The sequence below is a fragment of the Prionailurus viverrinus genome, chromosome D4, assembly GCF_022837055.1.
Source record: "Prionailurus viverrinus isolate Anna chromosome D4, UM_Priviv_1.0, whole genome shotgun sequence".
NCBI lineage: Eukaryota > Metazoa > Chordata > Mammalia > Carnivora > Felidae > Prionailurus > Prionailurus viverrinus.
In genome coordinates, this window is record NC_062573.1 from 67,630,133 (window position 1) to 67,655,907 (window position 25,775).

The window sequence follows — 25,775 nt, forward strand, 5'->3', positions numbered from 1 at the left end:
TCAGATGACTTCTGTTCTCCCTGAACATTATATCTTTTTTTTTTCTTCTGAATGTGATACATTTACTGATCACTAATATAATTCTTGGTTCCTGGGTCAAGGGAGACTTTATGCTGACACATTGGCTGGAAGAAGAGTGGGAACAATTATTTATTTAGAAGGATGACTCAAACTCTCACTCATGTTTTCATTTATGTTTTCCACTTCCCCAGCCAAAGTTCTGAAATGATGTCCTAAGAAGGCTATCAGGGCAAAGAGACACAAGTTTTCTCTGCTCTTGGCTGTCGGTTGTATCTTTCTTCTTTCATTTACTCATTGAAGAATAACTCATCCCCGGTCCATATGAAGGGATTCAGCAGAATGAGGAATATGTGTTGCACCTGGGAAAACGGAATGTGAAAAGCAATGAACTAAGGACAATGAGATGCTTATTTTCCAAAGCAACAGGAGAGAGAAAGCATTCCAAGTCCAAATAAATAATGGCTATTTTAATACAGTAGATGACAGTAGTGCATCACAATTTTTAAAGAACAAAGGACACAGCCCCGTGAGACCCAGAAGCATGGCTCACTGTACCATGACACAAGATATTGAAAGTCTCTGGAATGATGCTTCCATCACATGTGTAAATCTAGCCCTGATGTGGCTTCTAAGCACTTAAAGTGAATAATAGGTACTATAGGAGCCAAATTTGGAGAAAGCCAGGAACTGACACAAAGACGTGTGCTTGGTGATGGCAGTATTTGATGCAACAGAGCTCGTTCCTCCTTCTGAGTTCTTGAAGGAAAACAACACAGTGCCTGAGGCTGCAGGCAGAGATTCCAGAATGCCTACGATCAAACCTTCATCCCTCCTTGCCTTAGTTGTCTGATCTTGGGGAAGTTATTTAGCCATATTGTTCCACACTGTCTTACCTGAAAAATGGTGTGATGGTAACAGCAAGCTGTCTTACGGGGCTGCTGTGAGGAATGAAGCTACCAATGCATGCAAAGCTCACAGAAGCACTAGAATTTATTAAATAAACATGTAACAAATAGTAGAAATTCACATGATTGTTAGGGAAGATTGAGGATTAATCATTTAGGGAGGCATTTCAAATTACACAGACTAGACATTCTTGTATAAATATAGATCTCAGACTCTTTCTACCCACACACCTAACTAAAACAACCATGACCAGAACGAAAATCTCATTAGCAGCAACTACAAAAAGGGATGCATGTTCATTCCATAAATGTTAAGAGACACAAGAGTCTACAATATCATAGCATGTCTCCTTTCTACCAAGGAGCTACTCTGGCAGAAAAGGAAAGAGAAAAAAAACACGATCACAAAAGTCTCACTAATATTCCCAAATTGGGTGAGAGGTCAATGTAATGGTGTCTATACCTTTTTCATCATCTAACTCTGGAGAGAGTGAAATGATATGCTGGCGGGGGGGGGGGGGGGGCGGGGAGGAGACACAGAAATGGAAGAAGTAAACAAACAGATTGACTTTTGTTGCTGGGAATGAAAACTCGGTCATCTCACGAAGTCAGGGAAAGGATCTTAAGTGTAAGTGTAAAACTTCCCCTCTACATGGAAATAGACCCTTGGCCAGATAACTGTAAACCCCAGAATGGAAAAGTCAGCAACATTTCAGAAGAGAAAGCAGTGCCCAGATATTCTACAGAAGTCTTCACTCCCTTCACTGTGCCACAAATAAAGTAACTAGTTAACTTGCTTTCAAGAGCTAAGTGGAATAATCATCCTCTTAAACAGCCTTTATGCCCAGATCTAATTTCTACTTTGTGATACTTAATATATACATTTAAAACAATGTTTTGTTGTTGTGGATTTATTTCCCCAACAAATATAGGATGAACAGGAATTCAGAGGCCATGATGTTCAAAATCGTCCTTCTGATATTCTATATGGACAGCCTCCAGACAAAAGAAAGGTAAGAAAGTTGTTTAACTCTACAAGTACTTATTTACTCCAGCTGGCCTGTTTTTTCCTTTTCTATTCCTTTTTATTTCGTTAACATGATTGGTTGGGATGGTTTGTATTTTCATTTTAGTTGCTGTGCCCAGTTACTGCTCCAAAGCCAGAGAATGGGGAGGAGCCAGCCTCGGTACTTCCCAGGTTTGCACACTTGCGACAGTGAGGTAGAGAAGAAAGTGTGAGGAGATCAGTGAGACACTATCTGTGAGGTCAGTGTACTCAGGGAGGATGCGAGGTCAGAGTGTCAAGGATGAGGTACTTCGACGAGTCAAGCACAGCATGAGGTTCTGTGCCCCAGGAGGTAAGCAGGGGCACAGTACTGGGCCTGAAATTCTGCTCCTGTCAGCCATGAACCTTCTACTCCATATGCCCAATTCAGAGCTACAAGAGGCTACGGGGAGCCCTGCTGTTCACAGAGGACTGAAGGCAAGCGTGGGCCAGAAGTTTCATCGTGGGAGTTATTTTAGGTCACGGGCTACAATGATTTAGCAAGAAGTTCAGAAGATATCCCGACAAACGCAATCTGTTTCTTCATCAACTTTGATATTGGCTGTGTCCCTCAGGCACTAAAGGAAGCAGACTTTGTTCTCTGCCAGCACTTGCTTTGCCGAAAGCCAAGAGAGGAGATGAAAGTCAGACTCAGCAGAAACCGTGAGTCGAAGCAAACTTTGAGCTTTCAATCAGTCTCACCCTGACTTCCAGCACCCGGCCGGTCTCTCCAAGCCCATTACCACATCCTTCTTCATCAGTGAGAAGTAGGGACTTGGGCCTCCCATTCATCCCTGAGAATAAGATTTTGCTGATTGAAGCTCATGTCTCTCTCTCTTCAGAGAAGACTGCAACCCATCGTCTCACCATTCCCAGTGCAGACGTCCCTATAAAGACTCCAAGCCTCCCTCCTGCTGTCATTTACTCTCACACATCCTTCAAGAACCAATTCAGTTCAGGCATCTTCTCCGCCTTGCAGGCAGGCAGCCATGTGTTCAGATTTTGGTTCCATCCACTTCTTAGCTGCAAAACTTTGTGCAAGTTAGTCGACATTTCTGCGCCCATTGTAAGACATGGACCCACGGTGTCACCTCATAAGGTTGCTGTAAGAATTAAATGAGAAAATGTGTGTGTGGTGCCTGCCATATTGGAGGTACCCACTAAATTCTTGCTTTATCTTGATGGGTGTGACTCTCCAATTATTCCAGGCAAGTACTCATATCATCTGTTGTTAAAAACAAAACCTGCAGGTCAGGAAGGGTTTTAGTTCCTTAAATTAATTAAAAGAGGTCAGTTTTTTGTATTAGGCAAGGCTAGAGTATGTTCCTTTTTATTAGTATTATCTTCATTATTATTAAAATCGCATTAAAAGCTACTATTTAATAAACACTTTTTATTATTACACTGAATCTTTTCAACAGCTTTGTAGTAGGTGTTTTGGTTATCTGTTGAAATTATTCCAAAACTTAGCAGCTTAATACAGCAAGTGATTTAATACACCTTATGAATTTGTGGCCAAGGAATCTGAACAGTGCTCAGCGGAACAATTCTCCTGCTCCATGTGACATCAACTGAGGTCACTTGGGGTGGTGCCAGGCTTATATGGAGAATCCAAGATGGCTTCGTTCACATGCCTGGTATGTTGGGATGGCTGGAAGAATGAGCTCCTCTGGAATAGTCAATTGAAACACCAACAGATGGCCTCTCCAGCTTGGTAGTTTCAGCACAGTCAGACTTCATAAATGGCAGCTCAGGACTCTGCAAGCCAGGAGATAGAAGCTGCCAGTCCTCGAAAGCCAATGCCCAGAAACTGGCAGACTGTCACTTCTACCATATTCTATCAGTCAAAGCAGTCACACAGCCTACTTAGATTCAAGGGGAGGGGACAAAGACTTCATCTTCTGATGGAAGGAATGTGAAAGAATTTGTGGCCTTCTTGAATCAACTAGTAGGTGGCATTATTATCATTATTATTTTGCAAATACAGCCCAAGTTTCATAGTAGCTGATTGACTTGCCCAAGACCACACAACTAGCAATGAAAGAATCATTCAGGATGTCTAGCCCTCATGCCTACTCTCAAGTCTTAACCAGTCATTTGCTTGTTCTTTCACGCTCTTTCTTATACACACACACACACACACACACACACACACACACACACACACTCCAGCAGAGGTGGAAATGAATGCTCATTCAAGCAGTTCTGTTACCTTCATGGAGGAGCACCATGGGAATTGTAATGGCAATCGGTTTCCCTCCCGCAATTGAAAAGTTGGTTAATGTATTGGCACTAATACAGCACCTCTTCCCATCACAGCAGAATTGGCTGTTACTGTTATAGTTGGATGATGGCCACTTCTCCCTCCTTTGCAAAATTTAAGTCTGTGATGTTCTCGTCAAGGGAAATGATGATGGAGTTACAACAGGCCCATGATTAAATTTGCTCGGCAACAATCCGTAAATAACCTACACATTCCATTTTGCTGGCTTTGATTTGGTCCCTAACTTGCACAAAGGGCTGACTTCCAGGTAGTGTGATGGAAAATAAGCCGGGGTGTGGGCAAGGAGCCACGGTGGCAGGGGGAGGAGAGGGAGAGTCTATGTGGGAGCCAGACCGGTCTGGGAACTTCAATGTGAAGTGATAAGCAGACGGGCATCTTAAGAAACCTCAAGAAAAAAATGTAAAGCAGTCGGCCTCTCTCTTGCCCTTTTCAACTGTCTACTGCAAATCTCTTCCCTCCTCTCCCCACACTCTGCCTGTGGCAGGTGGGCTGGGACAGCTCACTTGGATTCTGCTGGAGTCTGACTATGAAATGGAGTTTCCACTCTCTCTCATTGCAGGTGATTTTGGTGGAGGGAACAGAGGATGAGGGATGCCATTTTTCCTGGATTATAAGATGCCATTATTGTATGATAAGGATTCTCCTCGATGTTGGTTCTCTCATTGTACAGAGGCTCCAAACTCTGTTCCAACTTATATAAATAAAATGCATTATTCCCTTGCTCTAAATGCCACCAAAGAGACACTGGTAATGAGATGGGGGGAAAGAGAACAAAAGAGCTAGATTAGCCAAAGCAATGTAGGCTCTCCAAAACACACTGACGGGGAAGGTCTGCCAAGTAGCACAGGTTCAATTCTTTCTGTAAAATAACCGTGTAAAAAGAAACAAGGACTTCATGAAATCCCTCCATGCACAATCTTACATTATCTTGGTCTTTTAGTCTTGATGTCCTTTCCTGGCCCTATGTAATTTTAAGAAAGGTAAATTGAGATGAGCATGCTTCCCTTTTTATCAGATAGCTCTACTGAGGTAGATGGTTTTGTTCCATGCCATAAAATTGACCTGTTCAAGTACACAATTTAACAATCTTTAATAAAGTCACATATTTGTGCAACTGTCTAATTTTAGAACATTGCTATCACCCCAGAGAGAGCCCTTATGTCTACGTGCACTCACTCCCCAGTCATACCTCTAGCTTCAGGCAATCACCAATGTACTTTTCCTCTATGCTTGGTTTTTCTGGACATTTCATATAAATGAGATCATACAATGTGTGATGTCTTGAGTCCAGCTTCTCTCATTTAGCATGTTTTTGGGTTCAACAATCTTAAAGAATGTATTACTACTTCATTTCCTTTTATTGCAAATAGTACTCCATCATATGGCTAGACCACATTTTGTTCACCCGTTCACCAGCCAATGGACATTTGGTTTGTTTCCACTTTTAGCTCTTAGGAACAATGCTGCTATGAACATTCATGTGCAAGTCTTGGTATTAGACGTGAATTTTTTTTCTCTCTTGGGTAGATACCCAGGAGTGGAACTGCTGGGTGACATAGAATATCTATGTTTAACATTTTAAGAAACTGCCAAACTGAGGCGCCTGGGTGGCTCAGTTGGTTGGGCGTCCGACTTCGGCTCAGGTCATGATCTCATGGTCCGTGAGTTCGAGTCCTGTGGCAGGATATGTACTGACAGCTTGGAGCCTGGAGCCTGCTTTGGGTTTTGTTTCTCCCTCTCTCTCTGTCCCCTGAACTCACACTTTGTCTCTTTATCTCTCAAAAATGAATAAATGTTAAAAAAAATTTTTTTAAAGAAACTGCCAAACTATTTCCCAAAGTGTCTGTACAATTTATATCCCTAGCAGCAATATATAAGGGTTCTAATTTCTCTACGTCCCCACCAAGAACTATTTGTCTGACTTTTCTATTATGGCCACTTTGTTATACGCGAAGAGGCATCTCATTGTGACATAAACATTATTAAGATTTTCAAGCAAATACTTTTGCCAACACTGCCATACATGAAGAAGGTGGAAGGTTTTCACATTTCAATGAAAACATCTGTCTCTTCTCTGGGCATTTAGAGACTCAAAGGAGAAATTCACTAACTCTGTCTAGGGGTTAATTCCAGTTCTCTTGGCAAATAGGTCCAGTCATCTCAAAGGCTTATGCGTATGAACAGACTGGACTTTTATTTCTTGTGTTAATGGAACATGTTAAACAAATAACCGCTGTACATTATTGAAAAGATTATCTCATATACATGGGAGATGTTACAATATCTCCTAGTATTTCCTACTCAACATGCCCATGACCCCTTGGTGTTATATTCTCCTATATTACCCACCTCTTACAGTAGACTAATTTCCAGTCTGGGCAACCAATATTAAGTCAGAAAATATTTGAGCAGGCTGTAGAAATGCTGTAAGTTGATACCCAAAGACAGGATCCTAATGAAGAAAGACAGTATTCTCATAACAGGAAGTCATTAATCAGAAAGTTGATTGGCAAAGACAGATAAAGCTGACTAGCAATAATGGAGATAGGAAGAACTGATTGTGAGCAGACCCCTGAACAAAGGCACAGATTTAATCATCTCACCTCACACTGGTAGGGTGGAAACAAAAGCTCACTTTTGGTGAACGTGCAGCAAGAAAACTAGCAAATGACATAACAGTCTTATGATCAGTAATACTCATCCAACTAATAAATAACTTCTATGCATCTTGTCAACTGAGGGTGACCAACTTTTCCCATTTGCCTAGGGCTAAGGGCTTTCCCACAATGTAAGACAGACAGTGCTAACACAGAGTCCCAGACAAGCTGCACTGGCCGGTCATCCTATGTGTCCTCAAACATGGAGCTCTATGAGGAAGGCAGTTAAGAAATTTGGTAGAAAAGGCTACCTAGCTGGGAGTCAGGATGTCTGAAGTTTAGATGTTGTTTTTATCTCTCTCTTAGTAACTGTCTGTGACATAAGGAGTAGCTTGACCCCTCTGACCATATGGGGTATGAAAATGGGGGTTCTCAAAGATCTTTTCTAGCTCTGATATTTTTAAATTCTTCAGATGTGTATGCTTATAACTGCTTTCTTTTGCTGATCCATAACCCGCAGCCAGTAGAACCAGGAAGACAAGATAATTAGGTATAGGAATATGACATTCAAAAATCAGAATTTTGCCACTTCTCACACTTTAAGGGTGTTAATTAATAAATTGGCCATGGTGTCCATGGCATCAGTCCCACCTCTTCTAACTCTACAAGAGTTAATAACATTATGGTAGTAAGATATCAAAGACAAACCTTTTTCTGGTCCTGGAATCTCTCAAAGAACCTAAGTTCTAATCCTAAGAGGCTAAAGCTGGGGATCCTGGGTGGTTCCGTCTGACTTCAGCTCAAGTCACGATCTCACAGTTCATGAGTTTGGACCCTACACTGGGCTCTGTGCTGACAGCTCAGAGCCTGCAGCCTGCTTCAGATTCTGTGTCTCCCTCTTTCTCTGCCCCTCTGCTGCTTGCTCTCTCTGTCTCAAAATGTTAAACATTAAAAAAATGAAAATAAAAATAAAAGAGGCTAAAGCTTTCATCATAGGATTCAACACAGACTCTGGCTTTACTTCTAGAACTTAGCACAGTACTTATCACAGTACCTGTACCATTGCTGATTTCAAATGAGCAAACAAATATCCGATTTTATTTTATAGTTAATATGCCCCAAATAGCTGGGGAAGTTTTTTCTTGTTTTCTCATTTTTTTCATTTTTACAAAGGTTATGATAATAATAATTAACTGATACCAGATTTATAAGCATTAAATGGGAAAGTGTAAATGTATATAAAAACATTTTATAGGGGTGCCTGGGTGGCGCAGTCGGTTAAGCGTCCGACTTCAGCCAGGTCAGGATCTCGCGGTCCGTGAGTTCGAGCCCCGCATCGGGCTCTGGGCTGATGGCTCAGAGCCTGGAGCCTGTTTCCGATTCTGTGTCTCCCTCTCTCTCTGCTCCTCCCCCGTTCATGCTCTGTCTCTCTCTGTCCCAAAAATAAATAATAAACGTTGAAAAAAAATTAAAAAAAAAACATTTTATAAATAACAATGAAATACACAAATGTACCCCATTAATGTATCCTACTAAAAAAAGAGAAAGACACCGACCTGGTAGACATGGGACTATGCAGTCATTCAAGACTCAATGATTTAGATTGACATTCATAGAGCTCTGTCTACATTGCCATTCTGAAAACCAAAGTAGTTTTAGAGTTTATAGAAATGTGATTAGTTAAATGTATATATGTATATGTACATATATATGCATATATAATATATATATATATAAGATGAAAGAAGTAAAATGCTGATATAGCTTAATTCCATTTAAAGCCCATAAGTTTAGGGCATAAAATGCAATTAATTCAAAACAACAACTCCAGGTAAAAACAACAAGCAAACAAATACACACACAGAGACACCCACCACCACCACCCAGCAAGTAATTATTTAGGAAGGAATTAGATCCAAACTTGAAAATCAATTCAGACGATTAGTTCTCTACTTTTTAAGCCAACTGTCACTTATTTTGTTATGAAGCCAGGGTTTTCAACCTCTGCACTGCTGATATTTCAGCTGGATAATTCTTTGTGGTGGTGGGGGGGGGGTGCTGCTTGTATATTGTAAGATATCTAGCACCATCCCTGATCTCTACCTACTAAACACCAGTAACAACCACTCCCAAAACTCCTACCACATTATGATGAATGAAAAACATCTCCAGACACTGCTGAACATCTCTTTATGCCAGGTTAGAAGGAGGGAGGAGGCTGTTGGCAAAATCACCCCGATTGAGAACCACTGATCTAACCCAAGGGTTTCTGAATCAGCTTGGAGAAATCCAATAAGACACTGAAATACTTATATAAGAATTACATTGTGACCATTCTGTAATAGTTTACACACTTACCTACAATTATTACATACCATAAAATAATGTCACTTTTGCCCTTAAACAAAATTGAGACTTTCTGTCTACAATACTCCTACCCCTTGGAAATAATGTTGTTTCTTTGACCCTTGGTCTCTGTGGTAGTTCAAATGCAACTTTGTTTACCAAAGTCTCATTTGAAAAGGCATCCATCTGTAACAAGCAGTCAGGCCTCTTGGTAACGTTTGCTATTTCAAAAGGTTTAACTTGTCAAATCTTAAAAACTTCTCTGATATGGAAACTCTCCATCATTGTGTTAGTTCTTTCATTCCAGGAAAGCTTCTACCAATAAAGTAACTCATGTTTCTTGCAATAAATGAAAAACACGTTTTTGTTTTCACTGTTTGATAAAATATATCATAAGAAACAGAGATAAGATTGTTTCAAGAGCTTCTCCAAAGCAATGAGAATTAATGGAAGCAAACATTTTCTGAAACATAATAAAGATCTGTGGCTTCTCGAGCAAGCTCCCTCTCTCCAATGCATAATTGGTTGATAAACATTTATCAGAAGGAGCTCGATGAACTTATTAAAGATAGGGGACCTCTAAAGTATCACGTCACCTCCACCTAGCCAACTATATACTACACAATTTCTCTTGAACATCTAAGTGTCTAAAACTCAACCTAGCCAAAATGATCATTTGTCCCCCTCCCAAGAACTTGCCTCTTTTCTGAATTATTTAGCTCACGGATTGTCCCCTTTATTTCTTCCCACCCAGGATAGAAACATCAGAATTGTACAGACCCAACCTATTTCTCATATACACCTTTGTCCTTCTATTCCACTGCCAGAAACTTAGCCCAGGCCTCGTATGTAGTTTCTGTAATGTTGAAAAACATTAACAGCGTCTTGTTGTATATGCCGAGTTGTCTTCCTGCCAAATTACCTGAGACACGCATGTGATCATATCCTCTATCCACATCCAGAGACAACTTACAGACATACCAGCAACACCACCATCTAGACGTGTGAACCTCTGCTGCTCTTCTCAAGGTCTGAGCTCCTGTACGGCACACTTGAACCATACTCTGGGGTCTCTGGAGATGTCATGTGGCTCCATGACACCACAGCTTGGGTCCTGTTTCACTTGTTCACCTTTTTTTTTTTTTATTTTTTTAAATGTTTATTTATTTTTGAGAGACAAAGACATGGCATGAGTGGGGGAGGGGCAGAGAAAGAGGGAGACACAGAATCCGAAGCAGGCTCCAGGCTCTGAGCTGTCAGCACAGATCCCGACGTGGGGCTTGAACCCATGAACTGACCTGAGTCAAAATCATGACCTGAGTTGAAACCGGATGCTCGCCGACTGAGCCACCCAGGAGCCCCCACATTGCTCACCTTTTGAACATCTAAGTCCAACTCCTGCTTTTTGTTTTGTTTTTGTTTTTATGAAAAGTTTTGAACCTTCCCCAGTAAGGAAAACCACTCTCACATTTGTCCCTCACTGTACTTCATTTATCCCAGCACCAATAACACTTCTCTGTACTTTGTTTTTTCAAAGTAAAAGCTGTCTATGCCACTGGATAGTGAGCTCCTTAACACCATGTGTCAGGTTTTACTCATCTCTATATTCTCTTGTGCTCCCTTAATCTGTTGAAAGCACATAGAATGAATAAAAAAAAATGCATGAGTAAATGAACACATAGCCTTGGGCTAAGTGTGGGATAAAAGTATTTCTAGTAGATATCTACAAAAAATTATTGTGACACTGAATCAGAAGGGTCTCACACTTGTAAGTACAAGAGACTACAAGAAAGGCTATGTTAATAAGTGGGTTTAATCCATTGCTAGGATAAAGGAAACATCAGATGTAGGAATGTCATCCCTTGGGCCCGACACATTCAGACATACGTTCAGTCTTTGATCATACATAGCAAAATGGAAATTTCAAGAAATCCAGAAAAACTGACCAACTGAAATGGTTTTTATTAGCCCTTCTTTACAGAAGCCCTTCTGCTTGGGATTTCTTCTAACCTCTAAGCAAACCTGGAAACTCAGGCTGATTTAACTTACTTGACCCTCGGTGTGAACAAAGAAGGGGCTATTTTTGAGATGAGCCCGCTGGCATAACAGGGAGTCCGCTTCAAAGTGGAGAGGGTATTCTCAATCTTTTTATTGCCCTCCCTGGCGCATTAACTGTAACATCCTGCCATAACATTGTTACCTAATTTGGAGCTCTTACAAAAAAAAAAGTGAATTTTCATGGAAATTTCATAAACATGGCATATTCCTTTCTTCTTTCATTATTTCTAATTTATCTTCTTGGAAGCAGGCCCACTCATCTTAGTGAACTTAATACTCAGCTTATTATTTTCATATTCTTAAGAAAAATGAAAAGCGATATTATTACATGGAGAAGTTAAAAGGTCCCCCGGGCAAACAGATCTCCTAGTTCCTTGTGTTTCACCTCCTGTATACACACGGAAGGCAGTTAGTTCCACCAGGCAGTGGGTCATGACTTGATATAAAACTATGTGTTCCTATTACCCTCACCCCATTTTTCTCTCCACCATTTAAACCAAAATAGTAGCTTTATGGAGTCACTGCACTCTGGGAGAGAACACACATTCACCCAGGACCGAAAGTCAAATGACTCAACAGACTTCTCAAAACCATGCGGATAAAGTCTGAAGGGTACGTGACTTAGTCGGCCAAGAACTTGGCTGTATTAAGTGAAAAGGGGAGCCATGGCTTCTCACAGTTTCCCGAGGTTTTAAATATCAATAACCAAACTTAGAACACTGAACAGGGTTCACGTTAAAACTAGACAGCCAAGAAGAATGCACCATGAATGAAGCAATTTGCCTTCCCCCACCTCACAAGGAACTAATGTTTAATGAGCAGGCAAGAAAAAAAAAAAAGACTCTGATGGAGAGACTGGCGCCTATCTTAAGAGCTCCCACCAACTCTATCCAAACTCTTCTCAGACACATAAACAAAGGGTGGCAGAATGGGAGAAATATCTAGTGTGGGGCTGGGGGATCTCAGCAGCAGAGTTGCTGTTGGGCCTCTGAGAAAATCCTTGAGATGTGTATGGGGCTGGGGGCAACCTAGAGCAGAGAGAGACGTGGTAATGACTGGGGGAAGTGCTCCAGCAGATTAGCCTGAACAGAAGCTCCACAAAGTCTGTCACACCCCCAGAGAGGCACAGGATAGCAGCTGAGTACCCCTCCCCCACTTCCAAAGGAGTCATAAGGGGACTCTGGGGATCATAAATAGAAACATCCCAGATTTGAACTCAAGATGCAGAGCTCGTGGGCCTCACGACCAGAGGCTACGGCAGGAACCTCAGCCAGAGTCCAGGCAGATCAAGCCACCCATCTTGGAAGATAATGGGGTTGAGGTAGCCCAGGAAGCAACCAGACACTATTTCTTCAATGTCCCCTGGGAAAACTGATCATGTCTTGAGAGACAGGAAACTGAGTAGAAGGGCGAATTTTCAACTTAGCTGAATATCTACATAAAAGATACAGGGTTTTAAAGCAAAACTATCTGAGTTTCCTTGAAAGGAACAGATAGTTTTCTAATAAGAATATACATGTTAACACTTCAAAACAAATATAGAATAGTAAAGAAAACTGCCTTTTTGCACATGTGGGTTGCTACTGTAAAAGAAAAATCTGTACGTATGTGGGTAGCAAGAGGAAGCTATCATGGTCTGATTCAATTTTCACCAGAAAGGTCCTAATGGATGGTCCCCTCATACTGACATACCCTCAACAAAAGCCACTGCAAGGAAGCCTAATGGGTAGCCATCATGATCCCCCACGATCTAACTTTCTGACTCCACATAGACCTCAGTTTTGCTTCTATTACCCCTCCGCTCATAAATCCATCTATTATTAGTGTTGAAAGTAATCTGGGAACCCAGCCAAGTGCCATCATTGGGGTCAATGCTCTGAACACTGAGATGAACAAGAAAACAACAGTGTCCTCAGGAACCTCGACAATCCCTAGCAGCCGCACACCCGCATCAAGTGTGGAGGGTGTGGACCAACCGGAATCCCCATCCACTGCTGGCAGAAGGGGAAACAGCACCCACGCTGGATATCTGTTTGGCAATATTTACCCAACAGGGACTTATCTAAACCATATGACTCAGCAAATCTACTCCCAAGTACATACCCAACAGAAATGTGTGTATGTGTTTCATCAAAAGATCTGTATAAGAATGTCCACAGCAGCCCTGCTTATAGGAGCCAAAACAGTGAGCCTCAAGACCCAGCGAGAATGGATAAATGGCATAATCGCACAGGAGAAGAATAAACAATGATGAGGATGAATAACTTAAAATAAAATAAGACAATTATGCACGGGCCTTACAATGTTGAGCGAGAGAGGCCAGACTCAAGAAAGGGCACACAGTATGAGTTCATTTCTGGAAAGTACACAGGAGGCAAAATGAATCTAGAAGACAGAAAAATGATTACCCTTGGTGAACTGTAGAGATGGGAAGAGGTCATCAGAGAGGCTTCTGCACAGTTATTTCTTGATCTTACAGATTTACCTAGGTATGTGTTCAGTGTGTGAAAAATCCGTGGTTGTAATTTATGATGTACATACTTTTCTATTTGTATGACGTTATACAACACTTTACATTATGCTGTAGTTTCATTGTGTTGTAGATTAACACTCATTATATTATATTCCAGCAAGAAGTTGACAAACATTACAATTCCTAAAACCAATTATAAATTAGTGGAGGATCCCAAATCCACTTCCATCATCTATTAATGCAGAAACCAAGTTTGTTTTTTCCTGAGATTTCCACAGCTTCCCACTAAAACTGTCAAGTTTCTCTACAGCCAGCTGCACGAACATACAAAGGTTCTCAGAAGCAAAAATAGGTAGGAGTTGTCAGAATACTCTACCTGTGCTTCCTACCATCCCTTTACTGACTAAAAAAAAAAAAAAAAACAAAAAAACAAAAAACAAAACAAAACAAAACAAAACAAACTTTGAGAACCCCAAACTGAAATTTCCCCCTTTCCACCTTAAATGCTCTAAAATCACAGTCTTAGAAAGCATCATTTTCAGAGAGACAGGCGTACAAGCAGGTGCCATTTCTAATTCCTCACGGCTACCGTCAGCACAGAGGGCTGAGAGAGAAAAGCAGTGATGAGAGCATTCTTTCCGCAATTTCATATTCATGGAATTTGTTGTTACTTAACTTTTCACAAATCATTAGGCTGAAGTACCTCTCCATTTTTCCCCCAAATAGTGTCATTTGACCTGGTATCCAGCTTAATACAGCCTCTGCTTTTGAATTGATTTCCTTACAAGTGGCAATCTCTAATAGGGTCATGTCGAGAGGCAACCCTACTGCATGCTACCTATTGTACGTTAACGTGATGAGGGTAATTTCAAATGGCATTCAATCAAAAAATCTGAAAGTTTTATTAGTGAGGTTGGGGGCTTTCTCTGGTTCAGGCGAGGCTCACTGCAGCTCGACTTCGACATTTTCAACCACGATTTCAAAGGATGGAATTTTTTAAACTGTGCACGTACTCAATGGTCTACATTGCCTTACAGATCAAATAGTTGGTTGTGTTTTTAGAATATTGAATGCAAATTCCTTGTCTTCATCCAAATAAGTAAAATAGCTCACTTGGCATTTAATCACCAACATGGAGGAGCCCTAAATGTGTGAGATAAATTACATATTAAACCCTGAAGATCAAAATGTGTGTCTTGGTGGAAAACAACACTATCCCTGGATTACTGTTAAAAATACGAGGTGATATTTAGTTACCGCATATTCCCCCCTTTACAGGACAGAACCGCTTGTGTAAGAAATGAGTCCCACAAAAGAATGTGGGGGACTGGGATGGAATTGCTTGCCTTTTCAAACCTTTCGGCTTTTAAAAGGATGACGGGTAGACTCCTGGCTTAAAAGGAATATATGCAGAGATAAATAAGCCATGATACCTTGGTTGAGGTGGTGAGGGAAGGATAGCACATATCTGCTTTCTCTAAGTACAAAAAAAAGCTCAACCAAGAACCAGTTGCCACTTTTCAAAAAATTCATGACCCTGGATATTCTATACAAAAACAAATATGATATAAAAGTGGGATTAAGTCATTTTTCTGGAATGAGGCATTTTAAAGGACCCTCTGCAGAGTGGGAGTCATTCTGACCGAAGTGGAGTAAGACTGTTAGGTTATTAGATTTAGTCGCTTTGTGTCTTTATCACTCAGGTGATTCAACACCAAGCCAAGCTGAGACTTCCTACTAGAATTCAAAACAATAATCCGGATTTCTAATGGTCTTGCTTCTACCATCAATTTCTTTAGAGAGACAAGAAAGGAGGAGGGCGTCATACAACCCCACTGTAAGCTCTACTGGATTCGGGCTACAGTTTTTCTGCACCCTGGATAGTCTGCCAGTCTTTCACTCTCCCTTCCTATGAGCTAATCCATTTATAGCCAGCTGATAGCTCATCTCGACTTTGGACTTTACTCTTCAGACATCTACATTTACTTGTTGTTCTAGTTCTTTTTATTATAAAAGGTACCAAACAGAAGTGTTACAAGTTGAATAACTGGTGGAAGAAGAAGGATTTTTCCCTATTTTCAACAAACAAAACACTAATTATTATTTTGGTACCTGCCTTTCCATTCTTCTCTCACAGGCATATGTAATCTCATAGTAATTATATAAATCATATAGAAATGTACCCAATAATCAAATATATTTGACAGCATTTCTAGACTATGCAATCATCTGGAAGCTCAACACTGAAATCTCAACACTGATCTCTAAATTTTTTAGGTTTGGTATTATAATATACCTGAAACCCTTATTCTTTAATGAGCCTAGAGTCATTGGCTATCATATCTTGGTATAAACCATTTCCATGGATCTTTCCTATCAACGGGAATTTGGGAAATAGGCAGACACTAGAACAAAGGAGCTCTAACAGGCAAGATCAAGAAGAAAAACGGCCTTCCCTTCTGTCTGCCCTACCACTTTCATTCCTTCCACACAGAAGGATGATACCCGACAATAAATATTCAGTTTTCCTTTCCAGGAAACTTATTTATTCCTGAGTTTTGAGCACATACTGTTCTGATCCTGATTTCCTTGTTCTTCCTAACCTACCTTTGCTTTTCCCACAAAGCCCCAAATCACCCAGAAGTAAAAGATGGTGAGAGCACAAAAGGGAAGGGGTAAACAACAAGAAGGTAGTGAGAAATGATCCATATTGAGAGATTACAGCCTGGAATATTCTGAGTCCTGGGAAAACTTTTCTGTATACTGAAGAGTAAAATTACACTCATTTATCTAACTAGGTCTTGCGTCAATGAAAAGGGAGTGTATATTCTCAAGCAACTGGACTCTGCCAGCAGCTCATTTTCTAGCATTTGTTTTTTAATTGAAAATTATTAGTAGTATCACTTGATTTACTTTTACTGTTCATAAACAACATCGTGGAAAAGCTCAGATTTGAACAGTTAATGGAAATAATTAAAGAATGACTCCAGATTTTTTAATTGCTTGCACCCTATTAAGCAAATAGTGGTATTATGAAATAGTGGGGTCTATCGCTGCTGTTTGTTTAATAGACCATGCCTCCATTTTGTTTTATTGTTTATGCAGAACATGTTGACTTCCAGAGAGAAGAGATTTTTCACAAATGTTATTAAAAATGCTTTGTGCAGAGAGGTTATTTGCAGTTTGCCAAACCAAAAATTTGGCTCAGAGACTCAGTTAAACATGCCTTGACGAACTTAAAATGAGTACTGCCATCACACAGGCATGGCAGTAGTCTCTGAATGGAAATCTCTTCAAAAGATGAATTTTAAAATCAGTAAGTTTCGTTGTATAGTGGAAACGAAGGAAATTTGCTCTGGGTCAAAACAGGAGTTTTTGAAAATGATATGTCATGAATTAAATAACTCTGAGCCCAAAGCTTAATTCTAACATAGTCCTTATACTCCAGGGTGTCTCCTCAGTACAGAGATTCCAAGTTGTGAGACATGGGAGACTCAGTGCTTTGTGAATGGTGGCCTTGTAACGAACAGATGTCATGTGATCTTCACAGTACTATGTAGAAGGAAAGACTATGATGCCTCTTGCAGGGAGTCCGTCAGCCATTAATCCCCAGCATAAGTGCTTCCCTCCCTTTTAAGCACCCACTGTAATAGGCAAACACACGGTGTAACAAATTTCACAATGCACTGTTACTCAGATTACTTCTTTTCAAAGCACAAATACAGGTTTACAAATATCTACTCATGGGGCACCTGCGTGGCTCAGTCAGTTGAGCGTGTCACTCTTAGTTTTGGCTCAGATCATGATCCCAGGGTCATGAGATTGAGCCCCACATCAGGCTCTGGGCTAACAGTGCAGAACCTGTTCGGGATTCTCTCTCTCCCTCCCTCTGCCCCTCTCCCCTGCTCATGCTTTCTCTCTCTCTCTCTCTCTCTCTCTCTCTCTCATACAAAAATTAAATAAAATAAAACGGTCAAATATCTATTCATCATTTTCATATATTTTTTACATAATGCCTTCTTCAATGTACAGACTATGTGAAAGCTCCAAGTATCTAGATACGTCTTCACATATTCTTTTATAAAGCCAGAAAATAAATATCATGACCAACATGATGAAATCTTGAGGTCAATGGATTGTTTCCAGATTTCTCAGCAAAACCATGACAGAACTGAATTTGCTTCACATCTCAGCTGTCTTCTGCCAAACCTTATGCCACCATAGGGGGCCTACCACAAAAAGCTTAGGTTCAGGGATAGGCTGCGTTTCTCCTACATACTGGTCAGTGACCCCCTACCCTCTGTCACCCATTCTCATGCGTACAATAAAAAAGACAATGTTATCTTCCCATTGTGCACCAAGTATTTTTTCATATTTTATTCCACTGAATCTTCAAAACAACTCTAGGAGGTAGAAACTAATGAAGGCTGAAGTGCAATACGCCTTAATGTGATTTAATGTGATAAAAATTACTGGGCAAAACCTCAAATATTTATTTGCCTGCACTCAAAACCTGTGCTCCTTCACCAGGTTACAGAAAGAGAGTTAGTATCTTCCCTTTTCCAAAGAAGTGTTCATAACACTTTCAGAATTACTCATGATAGACATCATGCCATATGGAAATTTCCCATCAAGGTACTTCCCAGTTGCTTTCAGGGCCTCAAGCTTTAGTATACATTTGTTCTCATTACGAAGAAAAGGTCTCTGTAAGTTGGTGTTAGGGATTTAGATATGTTAATCACAAAACTCTTATTCTTCCTCTTCTGCATATTCTAACTGATTAATAAAATGATTAGAATATAGTATATATTTTAATATTCAGTACCATCTTCGTTATTCTGTTGTATACTTTAAGGGCCATCTATCCATTCTCTATTCTTTTCTCCCTTCTCCCTAACAGGACCCCCAGTTTTGTCCAATTATCCGTGTCTTCTCTGCACTGCCTTGGAAGGAAAAGTACTCAAGGAGTGGTTGTAAACAGTCGAAGAGTTACGCTACCCTTTCTTTGCTATTGATTGGTTAAGAAATGCTCGTGAAACACAATTAAGGCCATTGAGACCTCTCTTGCAAGAGTAATATTTTCCACTGTATGAGCAAAGGCAGGAAAACAGGGAAAACACAAATGGTCCCCCTGCTGCATACTTCCTCAGGACGTTGCGAGAAAACATTACACGTACTCAGTATTTTTATTTATCTATAATTACATGATGAGATTATTACATGCTTGGATTATTTATCAGTTAGAATCAATCACTCTCTTTAAGTGTTTTTCTTCCAAAGACATTTCCTTTAAATTAATGGCTATTTGAGCAGTGCTTGCACAAAGTCCTTTCCTCAAAGAGGAAAATTAGACTCTCCCAAAAAATTAAATCTCTTTCCTTCCACAAATGATGGACCTTCTATTGAAACCCACAGTCTTAACACCAGCTGGCTTTCTTATCTTTCACTGAGGCTTCAGTACTATGCGGGAAGTCAATTTTCCAAACTGACCCCCACTGAATGTGGTATTAAGGTGAAGCTAATGTCCTTTAAGCTTCAGGTAAGGCTCCAAATGCCTTATAAGGATAAGTGCTGGTTGTGAGCCATGAGAAATCAGAGGCTGTTTCTCTCTGCTCCGTTTGGAATGTGTAATTATTACATTAAATAGAGGTCACGAATCCAGGAGAAAGAGCTAAGGCACAAGATGCTCAGAATGGAAACTTTCTGAGATAGGAAAAGAAACATTTCACGGGGTCAAGAGAACAGGAGACTCCCTTAGAAAAATCACTTGGGTTCACCAATATTGAAGGCAGAAAAGGAGTATGCAAAATTAGGCTTCAAATTACCTGAGTCAGAGCCCCAGGTCTGCCATTTGCTGGCTGGAGCACTTGGGTACGTTGATTTTTCCGACCCTCGGTTTCTGCTCATATTAATTAGGTTTATCAATACTCAGCAGAATTCTTGAAAGAGTCTCCTTCAAGTTCGGCTTCATCCTATCCTTTTATTTCTCTATTTGTGTATCATTGGCCTTGTGCTTATGACCTCTTTAATCAAACTTGTCATCAGGACCTGGACTTCCACAGCTTTATGGGCTACTACCCACTGGCTGCCCTGAGCCTTGGGAAGTCAAATATGCTAACAACAGTGCCGCAAACAACATTCGTGTTCTGCTTTAGTGTACAAAATGTATTCGTATACATTCTCATTTGGTCAGCATAACAATCCCTTGAGACTGATAGTATTAAGACTCCCACTTAACAGATGATGAAAGTGAGACTCAGAATGGTAAACAATTTTCCCAAAGCCACTCAACTAGGAAAAGGCAGATGAGAATAATAACCTCGTCTGCTTCACGGGAGCTTCGAAGTGAGAACCATTCCCGGAGGAAGGTTCTGCAGTAGTTGCTACTGGTGGCCTGCCCCGATTTGCTGTGTATAGCTGGCTGCTGGTGTGACAGCTGGTTGCAGTGGCTCATAAACAGACTTGTCCCGGAAAGTGGCCTCTGCCTAAGTGAAGTACCTCCCACCACAACATACCTGTGAGGTTAGGTCTTTTTCCCCAGGGGTAGTCAACAGCCCATGAGAGGAAGATTCCGCAGTTCAAATTCCTATCCATACAGCCTGAAGATGGAATTATTTGTGGTGTTATTTCTACTCCAGTCCTTCCTGTGCAATCAGACTGAGGCTAGACTCCAAGTGAACTCCCATCTTTGCCAAGCTGCTTCCCCTACCCTGCCCTTCTTGGCTCACTCCCTGACAGGCTTCCCCTGAGAGCATGCCCTCATAAACCAAACTGTACAACTCCATCTCAGGATCTGCATCAAGAGTACCCAATCCCAGGCAAGAACGGTCTCTGCCTTTGCAATACCTGGGGTTATATCCTGACTCCACTACTTATTAACTGTGTGATCTTGGAAAAATTATGTAACTGCTCTAAGCCTCAGCTTCCCTATTTGAAATATAAACATAAGATAGGATCTACTTCATAGGATTACTGATAGTCCACATTGCAATAACCCAACGAAAAGAGCATCTCTTCATGCCTGGTAGGTAATAAGCACTTAAAATGAAATTTGCAACAACGTGGATGAAAGTAGAGGTTATTATTCTAAGCAAAATAAGTCAGAAAATGACAGATATCACAGGATTTCACTCATATGTGGAATTTGAGAAACTTAACAGGTGACCATAGGGAAAGGGAAGGAAAAATAAGATACAAACAGACAGGGAGGCAAACCATAAGAAACTCTTAAATACAACGAACAAACTGGGGGTTGATGGGGGTGGGGGTTGGGAAAATGGGTAATGGGCAGTGAGGAGGGCACTTACAGGGATGAGCACTGGGTGTCATATGTAAGTGACGAATCTGGGGAAAGTAGTCCTGAAGCCAAGACTACACTGTATGTTAGCTAACTTGACAATAAATGAAAAAAGAATGTTTGCTGCTATTTACTAAGTTTATCATCATTATTATAATTTCCACAGCACCCTTAATCCTTGCTAGACCTCTGGAAATAAAAGCTCACCAGCTCTACTCAACCAGATTGCTGAGTGGAGAAAAAATATGTACAGAAGAGCAGCATAGAAAATGATGGCAGGGAGTATACTGCAATAAAATGGGGATAAAAAAAATTACATGCTTTAAGAAACATCTAGACTTCCTAATTCTGCTCATTCAAATCAATTTAACAGACACCTATGCAGTGCAATGTGCCAGAAACTGTGGTAGGTTCTAGACATCCAAGAAGGGAATCTATTTCTTTCTTGACAAGTTGACACTAAAAAAGGTGTCGACTGAAAGAAAGCCAACCTCAAAGTAGGTTAGTGAATGCTGTATTTGTTGTCTTACTGAGGACTACAGCTCGGGAGACGGTATTTCAGACTGCTCTGAACAATTGCTCTAAAGCTGTTTAGCTATAGGGGATTATCTATACAGAAATGGGGAAAAGGGCATTGTGCCTGCAAGCAGTTCTCCAAATACTTGCAGTTGCAAGGTATAATTTGTTCCGGTTGTAAAAATTAGGGCTTACTGATTTCCACACAGACATGAGAAAGACCCTTAGGTCATCTTAATACATTATGTTTCAATCATATCTGATTGCTCAAAAATATTGCCTGCATGCCTCTGCTTAACTGCTTTTCTGGTTTTACCTGTTTTTGATATGTCCTTGAGGTCACTTGAGACAATCACAGAAGGCTGACATCAGTCACCCACTGCAGTTTTAGTGCACAAGGGGGAGAGGGTTTTCATTTTGTGATGCAATAGTAATCCCCTCAAGTGTTGGATACACGAATGTATAAATGTTGGCTATTAAGTCATAATATGTTTGAAAGTCTCAGATAATTGTCTAAGAAGTGAAATAAACAGGCTTGGGGATAAATCTGGTTGTAATATAATTACGTTAGTTACATAAGCTTTTAATGGATTATATTTTTAAGTACTAATACTTGTAAAATTTTTGCTTTTAGCAAATTAGGTATCATTTGAACACACTGGCTGATGCCTAATAAGAATTAGAATTATATTTGGCTTGTTATATAAGTAAATATCTTGTTACATGCCCGTTTAATGCTTGTGAAAACCATTCCAAACAATCTCTTTAGAATAAGAGTCTAATTACACATTTATCATTAAAATTACAATGAGCTAATTGCCTTGGAGATATCTTTATCTCTCTTGCAGCTTGCTTAATCCTAATGCATGTTTTCAATAATCATTTGTTACTTAATTAACTAATTAACAAACAATACCTGTTGTATGGAAAATCCTAAATTAAACACTTGAGGCTCTTTAATTGAGTGCTCAATAACCCAATATAGTCCTTAATATTAGAACCTTTAAATATTGCAAAGATTCCATTGACTCACATATTAGTTTGCTGCTGTTATCTTTGGGGCTTAATTGGTAAAAAAAAAAAAAAAAAAAAAAAAAAGGGCAGCTGATAATACACAAGGGGTGGCCAGCACAGCAAGGCTCTGATGAAAGAGAAAATAGCCACTAATAGCTGCTAAGCAGCAGCTGGAGTTGGCCAGCCCCACCAACCAGCAACAAAGGCAGGTCATGCATTCAAGATTACAAATATCCTTGTCCATGACATTAAGAAGCACAGTTTGGAAGATAAGCACATACAGGTCCAAAAGTTAACAATCTCTGATGCCAAGCAGACACCCCTGATATCCTGTGCCCCCCGACTCTACTCTGTTGCTTTGAAACCACCTAGAGAGCGGTGTTTTCTTCTCTACATATAGGATTTGTGGACCCACTCCAAAGTATTCCTTTGTATCATACCCCCTCACATTCTTCTCTGGCTCCAGTCTAGCCCTCTCTGAGTTAACTATGAAAATTCTGCTGGAAAGAACTTTCTAAAATGCAAATCTAATTATTGGCTTCCCATCAATGATTTCCCACATTTTCTAGGGAGCATTTTCAAGCCTCCTTGGTATCTGTAGCTCTCTAAATTCTAAACCCTGGTTTCCTATTGATTTCCTGATATCTTCAGATACCTCTCCCTGTACTTTATGCTCCATTAATATTTACTATGTTTTGTTACCTGAAGTTTTCATGCTCCTCTATTTTGTATATCATCTGCTCATTTTCCTGGCTGCCCTACTCATCATTCAAGGTGCATCTTTCAAAGAATTACCTGCTCTTAAAACCTGCAGTCAGAATTAAAACCATCTCTTTGCACATTTCCTATATTATCGTTGTATAGTACATATTAAATAATACTATAACTATTTGCATGTGTATCTCCCAACTTAAGCTACAGAGTAAGAATTAAATAGTTAAAAGCACAGACTACAGGGTCTAGGAAATAGATTCAAATTTCGGTTTCATTACTGTGTAAATTTGTAGGCAATACTTAATTCCACCTATTCTCAGTTTTCATGTTTGTAACACAGAGAGAAAAACTGTTCTTCTAAGGTTATTGTGAGAATTATACAGCACAATACATATAAAGTGTCAATAACAATGATAAATCACTGTGAGTCCATTTTAATGTTACTATATACATTTAATATTGAATTCTTGTGCCTAATACAGCTTATGGTACATTCTATGTATATGCATTCAGTATGCATTGTATGTGTTGTTAAATGACTAGATGCACAAGTAATTACATTAATAAATAACTATGGATGGTTAAAATAGTGAGAGAAATACTTTGGGGGTAATACAGAAGTTTATCGGTTTTTTTTGTTTTTTGTTTTATGTGATAGTCTAAATCTCTCTTCATTCCTTCTTCATGGCCTTTCATTGATTATGCAACCTATACTCTTTATTGTTACTGTGAATGAGATATTTTCCCCAAAATAAAGGGAATAAATTATAAGACATTATTGTCTGGCACAAATTTATTTCTATTACATTTTCAAACCAATTACCAGGCTAACTGATAACATCATGTTCCCAATGATGCTAATTTTTGCAAATGCATCTGTAAGTTCATTGAACTTAAGTTCATTGAACTCTTCCAATCAAAATCTCAACAGGGATTGGCTGATTTTATTTTTTTCTATTGAGGTATAATTGGCATGCAACATTTTATTAGTTTCAGATGTATAACAAAATGATTCAATATTTGTATAAACCATCACTACAATAAGTCTGCAGATCTTCCTCAACTTACGATGGGGTTACATCCTGATGAACGCATTTTAAAATGAAAATGTCATTAACTCAAAAATGCATTTAATACACCTAATCTATCAAACATCAGAGTAAGTCTACCCTACTTTAAACATGCTCAGACTGCTTACATTAGTCCACAGTTGGGTAAATCATCTAACACAAAGCCTATTTTATAATAAAATGTGGACTACCACCTATAATTTACTAGATACTGTAGAAAAAAAAACCAGAATGGTATGGTACAGAATGGCTGTAAGTGGATCAGTTGTTGAACCTCGTGATGGCCTGGCTGGCCAGGAGCTGCACCTGCCCCTGCCTAGGGCCAAGATACAGGAGCAAAGGAGGACTTCTGTGGGAAATTGCAGAGTAGGAGGACCCTAAACTCACCTCTTGCCACAGATACAACTAGATAACACATGAAAGCAAACAACTTAAGTAAAGGATCTAAAGATCATATGATCAAACTCCACAACTAAACATAAAAAAGAGGCCACATCAAAGAGAGTAGGAAAAGCCAGGACTAGGAGAGAACTTAAACCCTGGGGGTCTGACCACAGCAGGGAGGGAAGGAGCTGTGAGTGAAGAGAGGGCAAGAAACTCACTAGCACATTAGGGAACTTACAATGGGAAGAAGAATACCTGCAGCACTTGCTTTGAAAGCCAGAGGCACTGAATTTTGTGAGTATGGGACTTAAAACCCAGAATGTTAAAAATCAGCAGCTAGGCTCTGAGAAGGCCTGCAAGGTGGTAAGAAATCTGCACCCCTACCCTTAAAGAGACAGCACAACAAACAAACCATAGGAATACAGCTTGGAAGCAGCAGTTTGAAAGGAATCTAGAGCTTACAGAAGGGTTAGTTACTAATTTCAGGGTTCCCTTAGGGGAGTTCTTCAGGAACAAAGAGCTGGCAGGCACCATTTCCCTCCCTTGCCTCTCATCATAAACACACAGCCACTAACTACCTAACTTGCTTATACCACACCCTACCCTCCTCCAGTCAGGCCTGCCACAGTACCCTTAGTGTCATGCTGCAGAATCCCTCCCCCAGAAGACTCTCAAACCTTCCCAACACTGTGTCTCCTGATCTCCTACAGAGGACAGGGACCTCCCCTAGATTGCTTTGCAGAGCAGTCCCTGACAATCCTGATCTCCACAGTGGCAGCAAGTCCCCTGTGGAGGAGGACCAGCGCCACCTAGTTAAAGTGCACAGCCTCCCATTAATTTCAAGAGCAAGAGACATATCTGACTTGCTTAACACACAGAAATAGACACAGAGAGTTAGGCAAAATGGGAAGACACAGGAATTTGTCACAAATGAAAGAACAGGACAAAACCACAGCAAGAGACCTAAACAAAATAGATACAAGTAACATGCCTGATAGAGAATTTAAAGTAATGATAATAAAGGTACTGGATGTGAGAAAAGACTAGAGAA

The 25,775-nt window shown here is 40.1% G+C and overlaps 1 long non-coding RNA gene across 1 annotated transcript in view; it reads right to left on the minus strand.

Moving 5' to 3' along the window:
* Nucleotides 1-25,775, minus strand: part of LOC125150946 (uncharacterized) — a 303,986-nt gene that overhangs the window by 153,557 nt on the left and 124,654 nt on the right. The gene's annotated exons all lie outside the window — the stretch shown is intronic.